The sequence below is a fragment of the Chrysochloris asiatica genome, unplaced genomic scaffold (assembly GCF_000296735.1).
Source record: "Chrysochloris asiatica unplaced genomic scaffold, ChrAsi1.0 scaffold00094, whole genome shotgun sequence".
Taxonomy (NCBI): domain Eukaryota; kingdom Metazoa; phylum Chordata; class Mammalia; order Afrosoricida; family Chrysochloridae; genus Chrysochloris; species Chrysochloris asiatica.
This window is the reverse complement of record NW_006408612.1, coordinates 906,716-923,066: the sequence shown is the minus strand read 5'-3', so window position 1 is coordinate 923,066 and position 16,351 is coordinate 906,716. Positions and strand designations below refer to the sequence as shown.

The 16,351-nt window shown below is 39.7% G+C and overlaps 1 protein-coding gene across 1 annotated transcript in view; it reads right to left on the bottom strand.

The window, feature by feature from the left end:
- Positions 1-16,351, bottom strand: part of GORASP2 (golgi reassembly stacking protein 2, 55kDa) — a 36,641-nt gene that overhangs the window by 16,763 nt on the left and 3,527 nt on the right. The gene's annotated exons all lie outside the window — the stretch shown is intronic.

The following is a 16,351-nucleotide window of genomic DNA, read 5'->3' as shown; positions in this document are numbered from 1 at the left end:
CAGTAAAAATAGATACACTGCATGGGTAAGGAAATATAGTGACAGACTGTTCTCTTATTTTCGTCTCTTCTAGATAATCCCCTCCCTGCTCCCTACTCTACTCATTTTTCCAGTCCATTTCTCCCACAAAGTTTCCTCCTCATGGTTCTATTTCACACCACTTTTCACTTTTTTTTTTTGGGGGGGGGGAGGCATTCCTCAGCATTTAGCCCATGACATACCAAAACTCCCATTGCTATCAAGTCAATTATGATTCATAGCCACCTGATAGGACAGAGCAGATCTATCCCATTGGGCTTCCGAGTTTGTAACTCTTTGCAAAAGCAAACTGCCACATCTTTCTGCCATGCAGTGACTGATGGGTTCAAACCGCTGACCAAGCAGCCAAGTGTATAACTAGGGATGTTGTTGTTGTTAAATGCCATCGAGTCGATTCCGACCCATAGCGGTCCAAGGAGCAGCTGGTGAGCTTGAACCACTGATATTGCAGTTCAAAGGACTTTGTAGTCAGACGTATTAGCCAACAGCACCACACCAGGGCTAGCACACAGTAAACCATTACAAACAAGTGACAAATGCAAATTAATTTACTGAGCATTTCTTCCATTACTACACTTGGCCTGGTACAATTCAGTTACAAAACTAACATAGGAACACTGACCCCAAGAAAGGCAGTCTGATGGGGGAAACAGAAGAGGAAAGAGCCACAAAGAACACTCAGACCTCTAATCACTGTACTAAGTTCTAAGAAGATTAATTGTGATTAAAGTGACACTGAATTGGACTTTCAAAAATAACTTTCAAAGGTGAAGATGGAAAGGGGATAAGGAAGGACATTTGAAAGCCAAAGAAATAATATGAATAAAAACACAGGAGTTTGAAAAATGAGGATAATTTAGTGTAGCTACTTGATGGCAATTAACAACAGCACAACAGGATGGTATAGGACAGCAGTAGAGAATTACAGATTTTGAAAATTAGAATTGCCTCAGAAATCCTCTAATCCTGGGTTAATGGATGGCTTCAGGAAGAGTCCTGAAATTGTATGTAGCATTTTAAAATAAATGAGCAGTTTTTGCTAAATCTCAAACGATTTATTTATGACCCATAGATTTGATGTTGTTGTTAGGTGTGATAGAGTTGGTACCGACTCATAGTGACGGTATATAGGGTTTCCAAGGAGTGGCTGGTGTGCTTGAACCACCAACCTTGTGGTTCAAACTGACTTTGCAGCCCAGCACATTAACCTACAGTGCCACACCACATGAAAATTGTTGTTGTTGTTAGGTGCCATTGAGTCAGTATCAACGCATAGTGACCCTATGCACAACAGAATGAAACACTGCCCGGTCCTGGGCCAACCTCACAATTGTCGCCACACTGATGCTGCCATATTGCCAATCCATCTCACTGGGGGTCTTCCTCTTTTTCTCTGACCCTTCACTTTACCAAACATGATCCTTCTCCAGCGACTGGTCCCTCCTGACAATGTATCTGAAGTATGAGAGACGAAGTTTGGCCATCCTGGCCTCCAAGGATCACTCTGGCTGCACTTCTTCCAACAAAGATCTTGTTTGTTCTTTTGGCAGCCCATGGCACTTTGAATATTCTTCTCCAACACCATAACTCAAATACATCAATTCTTCTATGGTCTTCCTTATTCACTGTCCAGCTTTCGCATGTGTATGAGGTTACTGAAAATACCATGGCTTGGGTCAGGTGTACCTTTGGCCTCAAGCTGACATCTTTGCTCTCAACACTTTAAAAAGGTCTTGTGCAGCAGATTGCGTAAAGCAGTATCTCATTTGAATTCTTGACTGCTGCTTCCATGAGTGTTGATGGTTGATTCAAGAAGAATGAAGTCCTTGACAACTTCAATCTTTTCTCCATTGGTAAGAATGTTCGTTATTGGTCCAGTGGTGAGGATTTTTGTTTTCTTTACATTGAGATGCAATCCATACCAAAGGCTGTAATCTTTGATCTTTATCAGTAAGTATTTTAAGCCCTCTTCACTTTAAGTAAACAAGGTTGTATCATATGCATATCTCAGGTTGTTAATGAGTCTTCCTTCAATCCTGATGCCACATTTTTCTTCATAGAACCCAGCTTCTCAGATTATTTGCCCTGTCAGACTGCCACAGGTTGAATGTATGGTGAAATGTATGCATACCTTTCTTAATTTTAAACCATTCAATGTACCCATGCTCTGTTTGAACAACTGCTCTTGGTCCACGTACAGATTCCTCATGAGCACAATTAAGTGTTCCGGAATACTCATACTTCACAATGTTGTCCATAGCTTGTCATGATCCACACAATCCACACAAGCCTTTGCATAGTCAATAAAGCTCATGTAAACATCTTTCTGGTATTCTTTGCTTTCAGCCAAGATCCATGGGACATCAGCAATGCTATCTCTTGTTCCACATTCTCTTCTGAATCTGGCATGAATCTCTGGAAGTTCTCTATCAATGTATTCTTGCAGCTATTTCTGTATTACACCTTTAATAAACTTTACTCACATGGGATATCAAAGATATTGTCCGATGATTTCTGTATTCCACTGGGTCACCTCTCTTTGGAGTGGGCACAAGTACAGTTCTCTTCCAATCAGTTGGCCAGATAGTTGTCTTCCAAATTTCTTGGCACAGATGAGTGAGTTCCTCCAGTGCCGTCTCACTTTCTTGAAAGATTTTAATTTGTATTCTATCAATTCCTGCTGCCTTGTTCTTTACCAATTCCTTCAATGCACTTTGGACTTCTTCCTTCAGTATTATTGACTCTTGATCGTATGCTACCTCTTGAAACGGTTGAACATTAACCATTTCCTTTTGGTATAGTGACTGTGTATTCTTTCCATCTTCTTTTGATGCTTTCTGCATTATTCAATAAGATTTGATAGTCACTGATTTTGTGCAATTATTTCATTGTACAGGTGGATAAACCAGTCTGTGACATGTCTCTGGTACCATAGCTAGCTAGTGGCAGCAATAACTCAAAAGTACAATGGAAAATGGAATGAAAAGATATTGGAATTTTTCACTAACTTCTTGAATTCCATTGTGCATCTCCCAAGGAGTCCTAGTGGTGCTGTGAATTAAGCATTGGGCTGCTAACTGCAAGGTCAGTGGTTCAAAGCCACCAGCTGTGCTGTGGGAGAAAGATAAGGCTGTCTGTCACTGTAAAGGAGATTTAGTCTTGGGAACCCTGTATATAGTTACTATGATTCAGAATCAATTTTATGGCAGTGAGTTGGGTATTTGGGTTTTGTGTATCTCCCACCAGCTTCTGCAAAGATTGCAGTCTTGGAAACCTTATATAGGGTTGCTATGGAGTTGGGACTGACTTGATGGCACACAAACCAACACCATCACCAAACAAAAAAATTAAAATAAACTATTAATTTTCCAAATTTACAGTAATAAAACATTAGTAGTTAGAAATAGTAATAGTAGGAACATCACAAAATAACAAAAAGCCAATACAATCAACTTGCATTTCCTTTTCCAAAATATTTTTTTAATGTTTACAAGTATTTTTATTCTGTTTGATGCTGTTAAGTACTATCAAAACCATCCTACAGAGATGAAACGTTTGCATTGTTTTTATAGGTTGATTTTTTATAATTGTTCAAACAGTTCTAATAGTCAATACTAAAGTTATGCAAATAGACATACTCATTCTACATAAAGCTGTAGCTATTTATATGGTAACAAATTAAAGTTTATAAGTGAACCCAGTGGTCCCCAGAATTATTGTTGTTAAGTGCTGTTCAGTTGGTTCCTAGTCATAGCTACCCTGTACAGGGTTCCCAAGAGTGCCTGGTGGGTTTGAACTGCCGACCTTGTGGATCACAGTCCAGTGCTTATCCTACAGTGCTATATCATACTTCCTTCTAATGTTAGACAATCTCCATCAGAAGCATTCATCACTTATTAGACCGTTACCTTTAAGTTATTTAAAGCCAAATTATACAATCATTGCCTTTTCAAGAAATAAAACCTCATTTTCTTCATTTGTCACAGTAAGAGAGTTATCCATTTATCCATTACAAAAATGGTTCAATGTTTAACTTACTTACATGGTTTAATTACACTTTGTAGGTTTCCTACAAATCTGGGACCAAACTTTTTTTTTTGGTAAATTACACAAGTTAATTAAAATCAAAGGGATTTGTTATTTAAAGGTGTTAGAACTAACAAAAATAACCAGTGCATATTTTGTTTAGTTTCTTTACATTCAGTTTTCTTAAATGGGTGACAGAGTGAGTCCATATATTATCAAACAAAATGTCCAGAGCCCAAAATAGCTTTATCCTCAAATGCCTACTCAGAAAAGTAAGTGGTGGCGGTGTGGAGCTATAATGAGAAGAAATGTGAGAGCTAGCAGACAAAAAAGGCATGATCGATTCAGTGTGAAATGCCTGTACAAGGAGTGCCTATCAATTAGATGTAAAAGGAAAGAGGAGCATCAGCACAGAACCCTAGGAGCCTCCCCTCTCCGCCATACAGAGTGGAGTTTCTCATTACCTAGGGACAACATGTAATCATCTGATTCTCTGAATTGGAATATTTCTAACTGACCACTTAACTGGACCAATAAGCAACATTCTGATCAACAGAGGTAAGATTGAAGTTGTCAAGGACTTCATTCTTCTTGGATCAACTATCAACACTCAAGGAAGCAGCAGTCAAGAAACCAAATAACATATTGCATTAGGCAAATCTGCTGCACAAGACCTTTTTAAAGTATTTAAAGCTGTCAGCTTGAGGACTAAGGTGCGCCTGACCCAAGCCATGGTATTTTCAATAACCTCATATGCATGCGAAACTGGTCAGTGAATAAGGAAGACCGTATAACTGATGCATTTGAGTTATGGTGTTGGAAGAGAATACTAAAAATGCCATGGACTGCCAAAAGAACCAATAGATCTGTTTTGGAAGTGCAGCCATAGTGCTCCTTGGAGGCCAGGATGGCTAAACTTTGTCTTTCATACTTCGGACATATTGTCAGGAGGGACCAGTCGCTGGAGAAGGATATCGTGTTTGGTAAGGTGGAGGGTCAGAGAAAAAGAGGAAGACCCCCAACAAGATGGACTGGCAATATGACAACATCCATGGACTCAAGCATGGCAACAATTGTGAGGCTGGCCCAGGACTGAGCAGTGTTTCATTCTGTTGTGCACAGGGTCGCTCCACACTGAGTCGGAACCAACCTGACGGAACCTAACAACAACAGCACTTTATTTAGAGCCTAATTAGTTCAATGATAAATTCCAGACCTCTCCACTGAGGCCAATGTTTTAAAGGACAAAAGTCAGGACTTTTGTAATCTCATCACCAAATTACAAAGCTGACCCCACAGACTTGATTCTTATCGTGATATCCTGCAACTATAAAGTTTTACCACTATTCGTCTGAAATGGAAAGTTTCTAATACCATTACAAGCATCCTCCTCATAACTCAAAGAAAGAGCAGCTTAATTTAAATTCTAAAATAAATACATAAATACATGTAAACAACTGTCTCCCTAGTTCTATTTTTCCATTTTGATTTGCTAGACACATTGATCTCCTTTCTGTTTCTAATGACCCTTGAAATTACTTTATTTAGGAAGCCCTTCTGGCAGAGTGGTTACACACTGCTAATCTACAGGAGCTCTGGCAGCATAGTGGTTATGAGTCAGAATGCTAACCTCAAGGTCAGCAGTTCGAAACTACCAGCTGTTCTGCGGAAGACAGATGAAGCTTTCTACTCCCGTTAAGATTCACAGCCTTGGAAATCCTATACAGGGTTTCTATGAGTCAGAACTGTCTCCACAGCACACCACTACCATCACCAATCTAAAGGCTGGTGATTACAATATAACAATTAACAGCACAAATTACGCAACTAGGTGTCTTCATTACTACTACGATACCAGTAGAGGGAGTCCTAAAAATGCTCTCTTTGACCTTGTAACAAAAAGCAAATAAGATCTCTAACACACATATTAAACATCCACACAGGTTTCTCGTGAAATATTATCCGCTGACAAGAATCTGTGAAGCACCTAATCTCTCAGGCATCAGATTACCACTTCAATACCTTTTTCCCTATGAGATCTCTCTATTGGTGATTCATCTTGTTTCCTTCAAACATTATTATAAAAAAAAAAAAAAAAAAAAAGGAATTGTGTGTGTGTGTATATAAGAGAGAAATGCAATTGAAAGATAACGGAATTTTTCCATAAACTTTTTGAAGCCCCCTCATACATATATATCATATATATCAATCATAGCTCCATAAGCCATTTAATACTTAGTATTGAATTAAATGGAGTCCTGGTGTGGTGCTGTGGGATAAAGCACTGTACTACAAGGTCAGTGGTTCAAACTCATCAGCTGCTCCTTGAAAACCCTATACAGGGTTGCTATGAGTTGGAACTGACTCGATGGCACTTAACAACACTGGGCAAAATATAGCAATTTAAAATGAATAGGTTAAAATGAGAAAGTGGAAAGATAATGGAGCTTTGGAGTTAGACTGACTTGGTTTTGAGTCATAGTTTTGCTTAGATTTATTAGCTGTGTGAGCGTGGAAAAGTTTATTTACCTTTATGGGTCTTAGACTTTTAATCTGCAAATAAGGAATAATGCCACTGATTTACAAGAAGGTTGTAAAAAATTCAAAGAACTTTAAGTTTATGAAGTACGTAGGTTAAGTCACTGGCATATGTTGTTAAGTGCCATCGAGTCAATTCGGACCCACAGTGACCCTGTAAAGGGTTTCCAAGGAGCAGCTGGTGAGCTTGAACCACTGACCTTGCAGTTTAAATGACTTTGCAGTCTGACACCCACAGCGCCACACCAGGACTCCCTTGGTATATAATAGGAGCCCTACAAATCTTAAGCCTTTTTCCTAACCTTTCCCTGCAACCTTGTAATTCAAACCGACTTTACGATCAAGTGCGTATCCTAAAGCATGACACAAAGATACTAGAGACAAAACAAAGCACATACAGATGAGATTTCTGGCACCCTAGACTTTAGAAGAAAGCTTAGAGAGGTGAATGGAGAACTTGCAGAGAGGATAAACTCAGCAAGGATGATGAGAGAGGGTGAAAGGCTGACCAGACACGGCTCAACCATCTTGTGAGCAGATCTGACAGTGGACAGAGGCCTGGCATTCATAGTTAGGTGTGTCATCTTGGTGCCAGGATTCTGGTGTGCTCAGCTACAAACCTACAAAACCTGCAGAGCCATAAGACCTGCACCCAATTTCTCTGTGGTCCTAACAGACACTGAAACCAGCTTCATCAAAGGCTCCCATGAACTATTTCTGGGTTGACTGCTCTGAACATACACAACACTGAAACCAATAGGAACTCCATCTAGGGCCAGGAACTCTGCTGTCACATCCCTTCCAAAACCACTCTGTGAGCTCCCGGAAATTGCAGGAGCCTCCTAGAGATTTCTCCCCTCAGGGTCCAACAACAGCACTATTTGTTTTTACATATAGGTGGTGGTGATGATGCGCCGTGGAGTCCTTTCCGACTCACAGCAACCCTGTACAGTGTTTCCAATGCTGTAAATGTTTACAGGAGCAGACAGCCTCATCTTTCTCCCGTGGAACAGCTGGTAGTTTCAAACTGCTGACCGTGAGGTTCGCAGCCTGATTCGTAACCACTACGCTAGGACAACCTTACAATGTCTGGGAGACAACAATTAATTTTAGCTCACTGGAAGAAACAAGAGAGAATGGCTCAAACAAATGACCAAGATGCAGAGCCAGAGATGTTTCTGAGGAAGAAAAAGGAATAGAACTAACGGAAAGAGAATTAAACAGAATGGTAATTTGGTCCCTTCCAAGAACTGATACAAAGATCAAGGAGAGCAAGGACAATGCAATTAAAAACTATAAAAGAATTCAGGAAAACACTGTAAGAACAAACAGATAAAATAAATGCAAATTCTGAAACAATACAAAACCTGCATTAGAAATCCACAAGATTAATACTAAGAGCTCAGAAATGGACAATTAACACTGAAAGGGCAAAGGAGTAGATGTGAAGCAATGGAAGCCTGAATTATCGAGCTTGAAGATAACTCTCTTAATACATTATGCTAGAATTAGAAAAAAGAATGAAAAATTCTGAAGAAAGCCTAAAAGTTATACCATAAAGAGGCACTATCACAAAAGGACATTGTCTGAGACCAACGTTGTAAAAATTTTTAAAAAGGTTTTCTTAATAAACAATCTATGATGGTTATAGGAGTACACAGAGGGAAAATTATCCATGGGCTAGAGGGCAGACACATGTTAACATGGGTGATAAGGCAGGCAATATACAAGACGGAGGAGGTTGGCACAGAAAAGATGAAGGTAGTAGAAGACACAGGGAGGAGTTCAATAGTTGAAGTGAACAAAGGTAAATGCTGTTAACTGTTGGTACCTGGAGGGGATTGCAACCATGTAGTGAATCAAAGTGTGTGGTTTGTTGAATGTAAAACTGATGATCTGCTTTGTGAATCTTTTTTGTTTATTTAACAATAAAAAAGTTTTTTAAAATCACATTTTAATAAAGTTCTTTTTTAAAAAAATAATCTAATACCAGAGAAGCAACGAGACCAGAGAGGGAGACAGAGATGGGGACATGGAGAGAGGAAGCAGCTGAGGACTCTAGATTCATGGGAAGAGAGGGACTGAAAGCTGGGAGGCAGACTTGCAGAATGTGCCTTTTGGTGGCATAAATTATTATATATGTTACATGCCTGAGTGTTTAAAAAAAAAAAAAAAAGCTAAAATGAATAGAGAGAAATACTGTTATCTGGTGGTACATGGAAGGGATTATAATCAGTGTAATGAAACAAGTCCTGGTGTGGCGCTGTGGGTTAATGCGCCAGAGTGCAAAGCCGTTTGAACTGCAAGGTTGGTGGTTCAAGCTCAGGGTCGTTATGGGTTGGGACTGACTTGACGGCACTTCACAACAACAAACAAATGAAACAAGGTGTATGATTTGTTGAATATAAAACTGATGATATGCCCTGTAAACTTTCACTCAATTCACAATAAAAAGTTTTTTAGAAAAGAATCCAATAGAGAAATGGGGGAAAGACTTTAGAAGATACTTAAGCAAAAGAGGATAGTGAAGTGGCCAACAGATACAAATAGTGCTTAACTTCAAAAATCATCAGGGACACATAAATTGAAACCATAATGTAATATACCTATTATAATGGCCAAAATAAAACCGTAATCAGAAGTATCAATTTCTTCTGGTGGAAATGAAAACTAGTAAACTATTTAGTAATTATCTCTTAGTATTAAAGATAAGGAGCTCTGGTTGCGTAGTGGTTACGAATTAGGCTGCAAACTGCAAAGTCACCAGTTCAAAACTACCAGCTGCTCCATGGGAGACAGATGAGGCTTTCTGTTCCCGTAAAGATTTACAGCCTCAGAAACCCTGTTCAGGATCACTATGGGTCGGAAGCAACTCGATGGCACTTAACAACAACACAAAAGATATGCATGCCCTTTGACCAAAGATTCCTAATTATATGTTAAAAAAAAAAAAAAAAAAGCACACACATATTCACAGAAGCCCTGGTGGTGCCGTGGTTAAAGCACCCTGAAAGGTTTGGTTCAAATCTATCAGTTGCTCTGATCCATAGTATAAAGACGCAGCAGTCTGTTTCCTTACAGGTTTATAGCTTTGAAACCCTTGGAGGAGAGTTCTACTTTAGTGTATAGCGTTGCTTTGAGTTATAGTTACCTAGATGGCAGTTGGTTTGGTTTTTTACACATATTCACCAAAAGACAAATGTTTATAATGGTCATAGCAGCACTATTTGTAATAGTAAAAACTGAAAACAACATAAATGCCATCAACAGCAGAAAAAAAAAAAAATTTTGGTATTTAACACTGTATGATAAGGATTGGACTGATAATAACAAGATCGGGGGTGGTTCACACTCACCAGCCACTTCCTGGAAACTCTATACACAGTTGCTATGAGTCGAAAACGGATTTGATGGCACTTAACAACAACTACAAATTCTCTTGTTGTTGTCATGTCAAGTGCCGTCCAGCCAGTTCTAACTAATTCTCACTCTCTCTCTTTTTTTTTCCTCAACGGGACCATTAAATTTTGTTGTAGAAGAACTCATAATATAACAAGAAATCCGGAAGTTTACAAGGGGGAACATTGGTGCTTAAGGAGAACCATAATTAATTTCTTAGAACTGGACTACAAGGAGTTAGAGAATATTTGAGGACCCCAAACCCTTTCTTTACGCTCTGTTTTGATGTCTTGGTTGTCTAAGGCTTGGGTAGTGGAGGGAAGGCATGTTCCCAACTGCACTGCTCTATTATAGACTTCCAGGCTGAGGTACACAGCTGTGCTATCTTTAAGTAACAAAGACAAGAAACACAGGTGATCATCAGACTAGACATTTTATAAGGTGAGGTACAAAGATACATGTTTTCAGGATTCTGGATGGTATGTGAATTATCTTGCTTGATTTTTCTAAGCATAAAAATTTTTCCATAAAACGGATTCAGTGGAATGTGTCTCCTCTTTTTATTACTGTACTCTACCTACATTTCTTCTCCACACCTAAATTGTAGGTATATCCTTCTGAATGATTTTCTGTTCAGACCATTATCTCTAAATTTAGTGTTAAAATCCCCACCTGTTTTTAAAAACACTAGAGAAACTAAATAAAAATTTAAAAGCATATTCAAGTAACTAAACGATGACTCACTGCAACTATACACATAAAGCCATGAACTACTTCATGTTCTCTATAAATGTGTATGTGTGTGTTTATACATTGTTGTTGTTGTCAGGTGCCATCGAGTCGGAACCGACTCATAGCGACCCCATGCACAGCAGAACGAAACAATGTTCGATCCTGGGCCAACCTCACTACCGCTGCCACACTTGAGTCCATCAATGATGCCACCTGGCCAATCCATCTAGTTAGGGGTCTTCCTCTTTTTCTCTGATCCTCCATCTTACCCAGCATGACATCCTTCTCCAGCGACTGTTTCCTCCGGACAATATGTCCAAAGTAGGAGAGACGAAGCTTAGCCATCCTGGCCTCCAAGGAGCACTCTGGCTGCACTTCTTCCAAAACAGATCTATTGGTTCTTTTGGCAGTTCATGGCACTTTCAGTATTCTCCTCCAACACCACAACTCAAAGGCATCAATTCTTCTACGATCTTCCTTATTCACTGTCCAGCTTTCGCATCCATATGAGGCTACTGAAAACACCATGGCCTGGGTCAGGCGCACCCTAGTCCTCAAGCTGACATCTCTGCTCTTCAATACTTTAAAAAGTTCCTGTGCAGCAGATTTGCCCAATGCAATACATCAACTGATCTCGACTGCTGCTTCCGCGAGTGTTGATAATTGATCCAATAAGAATGAAGTCCTTGACAACTTCAATCTTTTCTCCATTGATAAAAATGTTGTTTATTGGTCCAGTGGTGAGGATTTTTGTTTTCTTTACATTGAGATGTAATCCATCCCAAAGGCTGTGCTCTGTGATCTTCATAAGTATATGTTTCAAGTCCTCTTCACTTTCAGCAAGCAAGGTATCATCTGCATATCGCAGGTTGTTAATGAGTCTTCCTCCAATCCTGATGCCATGTTTTTCTTCATAGAACCCAGCTTCTCGTATTATTTGCTCAGTATATACATAGGGTTAGGTAATCAAGAGATAGGGAAAAGACTGGAGAATGTGACGTAGTAAAAATCAACCCTAATGCTTCATGGTCATCAGTAGCATTTGGGGCGTGGAGGGAAGGGGAAGTACACTTCAATGTCTGCAAATGGCCATGTTTCCGTACTTGGGACTTACAGGCAAATAATTTTGCAGAAAACCAGAGTTCAATCCTCACCTGCCAAAACATTCTCTTCACATGTTGTATCAAAATAACCTATAGAGCATGCTCTCTTGACTCATATCATTTGTTAAAACATAAAGAAATTTGAAATAAAATTTTTTAATGACAACTAAAAGGAAATATTTGCTGTTGTTAAGTGCTGTGAAGTAGGTTCCGATTCATAGAGATCCTGTATTGGGTTTCCGAGACTTTAAATCTTCTCAGTAGCAGAAAGCCTCATCCCTCTCCTTTGGAGCGGCTGGTGGGCTATAACCTTGGACCTTGTGGTTCGAAGTCCAGTGCTTATCATATGGACTCACTGTGTTGTCCAAAAGGAAATAGAGTAATTTGTATTTATTATAGTCATTACGTGTTAAGTGCCATTAAGTCAGTTCCAACTCATAGTGATCCTGTATGGGGTTTCTCAGGAGCACCTAGTTGATGAGTTTGAACCACTGACCTTTTGTTAGCAGTCTGGTACTTAACCTACAGTGCCACACCAGGGCTCCATAGTCACTATATAGTAACTTATTTTAAAAGATCTGTATATTAGCAAAAGGAAAACAATACCCAAAGAAATTAATGATTGTTCCAAAGGAAGTAATAACTCCGCTAATTTGTCACCTCATTTTATATTCTTTAAATGCCAACTCCTGGTAGAGCGCTGTGGGATCAGCACTGGATTGCAAACCACAGGCTGGCATTTCAAATCCACCGGTGAGCATGCTCCTTGGAAGTCTTATACAGGGTCACTTTGAGTTGTAACTGACTTGAAGGCACTTAGCAACAACGAATACCTAGATTTAGGTATCAGAGAAAAAACTTCTGCTGTGCCTTTGGGCAACATAATTTCTCTGTACCTCTTATTCTCTAGCTGCAAGTCAGGAGGTGATTAGATGGCCTTGAAGACTGAATTAATCGCCATCAGGTAAGTCTAACTGCCACTTTGTTGTTGTTAAGTGCTGTCCAGTGGTTCCGTATACAGTCTCTCAAAGTAATTACTTTGGTTCTGAAGTACAAGTCATCTTACTTGAATCATGGCAAACTACAGTCAGATTCCAAGGTACACATCAAACTTTTACAAAACCCATCCTGGATTGTTGTTAGGTGCGGTCGAGTCTTCTGACTCATAGCAACCCTGTACAGGGTTTCCGAGACTATACATATTTAAGGGAGCAGAAAGCTTCATCTTTCTCCCAGAGCTGTTGGTAGGTTTGAACTGCAGACCTTCTGGTTCGCAGCCCAGTGCTTATCGTATGGAGCCACCACTGCACTCTAGTAAGGCACCATTAAAAAAGAGCAATTCCATATAGTAGTATACACTGTCTCGATAATCCATTTTATACAGAAATAACTTTAGTATAGTCGCTTTCTTACCTTTGGAGAGCACTGGATGATGCCAAGTCTGCAGCAAATGGCTGAGGAGTTGATAACTGATCTTATCCACATTATCTAACTCCCCTTCCTTTGAAACATCCATCATCTCAAAAACCCTTCCCAAAGGAAATTATAAATGGTGACCATGACATTTTCCGTGCTCCCAGACTGTTGTGAGCCCTGGTTCCACAATGCCTTCAGACATCCCCCAGCTCAGAGAGGATTAAGGGCAGAATTTGAATTTTTAAAATTCATAAACAGGTCCTATAACAGGCATCCATGAGGCAAATCCAAAATTATCATTTTTAAAATGGTCCTATTAGGTTCACTCAATAATAAATGGAAAATCTAGGCGACAATTCTGTACTTTAGAAATTTCAGCTGAAGAAACAACTTATAGGAATTTCTAACACCGCTGAAATGCCCCTATGAACATTTTCCCTGACATTAGGACTTTTGTTGTTGTTAGGTGCCATCGAGTCGGTACCAACTCACAGTGACCCTATGCACAGCAGAACAAAACACTGCCAGATCCTGGGCCAACCTCATTAGGACTGTTATTGTTGTTAAGTGCCATCAAGTTGGTTCTGACCCATAGCGACCCTGGATAGGGTTTCCGAGGAGCAGCTGGTGAGCTTGAACCACCGACCTTGCAGTTCAAACGGCTTTGTAGTCTGGTGCATTAACCCACAGCGCCACACCAGGACTCCACACCAGCTCTGGTAGCGTAGTAGTTACGAATCAGGCTGCGAACCTTAAGGTCAGCAGTTCTAAACTACCATTGGTTCCGCGGGAGACAGATGAGGCTTTCTACTCCCGTAAAGATTTACAGCCTCAGAAACCCTGTACAGGGTTGCTATGAGTAGTAACCTATTCCATAGCACATAACCACCATCATTAGGACTAGAGGACAGGAATAAAAGTTGCACTTACAGTGAACATGGAATGTGAACTACTGCATAAAGGAAATGGGAATATGTTCTTTAAACACATTTTAAAATCATACACTAGGAGCTCTTTTGATGTAAAGAGTCCTGGTGTGGCGCTGTAGACTAATGTGTCAGACAGTAGTCGTTTGAACTGCAAGTTTGGTGGTTCAAGCTTACCAGCTGCTCCTTGGAAACCCTATACAGGGTTGCCATGGGTCAGAATCCACTCCATGGCATGTAACAACATACTAAATAATGTAAATTGTTGGTGTTAAGTGCTGTCAAGTCAGCTCCAATATTTATAAAAAGAAGTGAGTTCCTAGTGTATGATTTTGAAACTTGTTTATAGTTAGGAGTCCTGGTGTGGTGCTATAAGATAAAAGCACTGGACCACAAGGTTGGTTTGAACCACACGGTGGTGGTTCAAATGCACCAGCCACTCCTCGGAAACCCAATTCAGGGTCACTATGAGCTGGAATTGACTTGACAGCACTTAATAACAACATACCTTATTTAGGGGCCCTGGTAACTTAGTGGGTTATGAGTTGGGCTGCTAATTGCAAGATCAGCAGTTCAAATCTACAAACTGCTCTGTGGGAGAAAGATGAGGCTTTCTGCTGCCTTATAGTTTTACAGCCTTGGAAACACTATACAGAGTGGCTATGAATCAAAACTGACTCCACAACATATAACCACCACCACCAGGTATTTGTAATCCTGCAGAATAAGCACTGGACTTCTAACGGCAAGGTTAGCAGTTCAAACCAACCAGCTGTTTCTTGGAAACTATACAGGAACTGCCTTGACGGCACTTAACAACATACATGTTATTTCATTACCACTGTAGAAATTCTAGAAAATGCTAGAAAATGTTTTAAAGGAATATAAAAACATCACCATCCACCAATAGTCTTTTTAATACCTGTTTATTACCTTTCAGTTTTGTTTTCCTGAGCGCTGCATGTATGTGTGTGAGAGTGCATGTAAGCATGCACACAGGTGTCTGCAGAGTGCTCTGAGATACGATTTTCACGAGGTACATGGCTTTCCAACCTATGGTTGTTGTTAAGTGCTGTCCAGTCAGTTCCCACCCAGAGTGACCCTGTACAGGGTTTCCAAGGGATAGCTGGGGAGTCTGAACCACCGACCTAGTGGTTCACACAGACTTGCAGTCCAGCACATTAACCCACAGCGTCATACCAGGCCTCCATCCTACAGCATAGGTCCAGAGCTATTTAATAATTCCTCAACTTAGAGATTCTGTAAAGCTAATAATATATTAATTAACTTTATAAAAAAGTCTACATACCATATTTGAACATGTCATATACAAAATCTTTGTATAACATATATATGGAGCAATGTCAGGTATAGGAAATGGAAGAAGAAAAAAAGCCTAGGAAAAACACTTTGCACAGTATTTACTTTTAGATGGTGGGGTTACAGGTAATGTAGGATAATATACGTTCTTTGTTATACTTTTGAACACATCCACATTTTCTCTACTAAACAAGTTTTAATAATCAGAAAACAATGTAGTCATTTACCAAAATGACGATCAAGACTTATATAAATAACCACCCACTGCCATTCCATTGAGTTGATTCCAACAAATAGAGACACTACGCAGGGTTCCCGAGGCTATAAATCTTTATGGGAGGAGAAAGCCTCCTCTTTCTCCCAAAAGTGGCTGGTAGATTAGAACTGCTGACCTGGTGGTTAGCAGCCCAATGCGTAACCCACTGTTTTTAAGTGCCATTGAGTTGGTTCCAACTCCTAGCAGCTTCTCTATGTTTTCTGAGGAGTGGCTGGTGGGTTTGTACTACTAACCTTGTGGTTAGCAATCCAGTGCTTATTCTACAGCACCACACTGATGGACAACATTAACATTCAATAATTTGAAAAACATTCATTTTAAGTGAAAACAAAAATTAAGATTTAAGAAACGTGCTTATAACAACAAAACAAAACAGAAAACGAACAAGAAAAACGAAATGTCTAACACCAGAAGTACTGTTTGATTAAGCTATGGCACAGCAAACTACTACTAAGGCTAATAGGAAGAATGAGGTAGATTTCTACATACTGTACAGAAGAACTGCCTAGGTATGTTACCAAGTGAAAAGAGTAAGGTGTGTAACAATTTGTATCATCCAATTCCACTAGTTAAAA